Raw genomic sequence first — 1,274 nt, forward strand, 5'->3', positions numbered from 1 at the left:
CCTGAAGGACATGGGCAAAAATCAACTGCGTACGCATATTTATATATATTCAAAGTGCGTGCTCATATTCCTCGCGAATGCGAAAGACGCCATTTTGTTTCAAGTTGTTGACCTGCCCGTTCAATCTTGTATTCAATCGACAATACACGATAACATGTGATGGACAGTTGGAGAAGGAGACCGTTAAATATTTATTCAGAGAAAGATTTGTGAACGCCTCATCACTTACTGGATTATGCCCCAAACTGCCATGAAAATATCAACAAAATCAGTCGGAATTCACGGTTAAAAATATTGAACCATAAGAGTTAATACCCTTGATGAAACGTAAAAATTTCCAGTCTTGACTTTTCTCAAAATGAAGTCCTTTTCACTTCATACGACGTTTAGAAGTACTTGTACTTGGCTCTACATGTTATTAGTTTAACAAAATACTCAATTTTCATATGAACTTTAAAACTATAAAACTAGAATGAACATAAAAGAGAAATTGAATCGACCGTGTCGTACATTCCCGGCGGGTGTAACTAAATTTGTACATCTATCTAGATCTAGAGAAAACGGCTAAATGTTGCAGTGTGATTGCGGCGATAGCCACATCTCCTTTACCGCGGACTTAAAAAGAATTCTTAGTAATTGCCCTTAAAGATTTTTGAATGCCCATGATTCACCAGAATAATATGATTTAAACAGCGTTCTCACTGCGAATACCGCAATTGATTTATCGCCCTTTAAAAAAGTATGTTTAAATGTTAAATTTTTAAACGTCAGTTGAGGAGCCACGATGGTGTATTGAGTAAGACAGTTTTTTTTCTCACCCGAACACGCTGGGTTCGAATCAGCCTTCAGGCTTTTTTTTTTTTTTTTTTTTAAATACTTTTTTCTTCTTTTTTTTTTTTTTAACCCGAAGCTTTATAATAACAACTACAGATTTAATTTTTTTTTTTTTTTTTTTTTTTTTAGTGTATCAGAAGTGAGTTGCTGTATTTTCTGGTAATACGTCGTGGTGGCAAGATGTGTTGTTATTATACACTTGGTAGGCTATACAATTCACGAGTCACCTTTTTTTTCTTTTTTGCTGTTGTTGTTGTTGATGATGTCACAATGACCTGATGTTGCTATCTGCAATGTTAGATAAATGTGTCCTGTTTCGTCATGTGGCCTACGTTTTGATGGGTGGTTAGACAGCTTGTTTGTTATCTGTCTGTCTGTCTGTCTGTCTGTGTTTCCCTGTCTGTCTGTCTCTCTCTCTCTCACACACACACACATTTGAA

This window comes from Babylonia areolata, chromosome 17 (genome assembly GCF_041734735.1).
Source record: "Babylonia areolata isolate BAREFJ2019XMU chromosome 17, ASM4173473v1, whole genome shotgun sequence".
Lineage (NCBI taxonomy): Eukaryota > Metazoa > Mollusca > Gastropoda > Neogastropoda > Buccinidae > Babylonia > Babylonia areolata.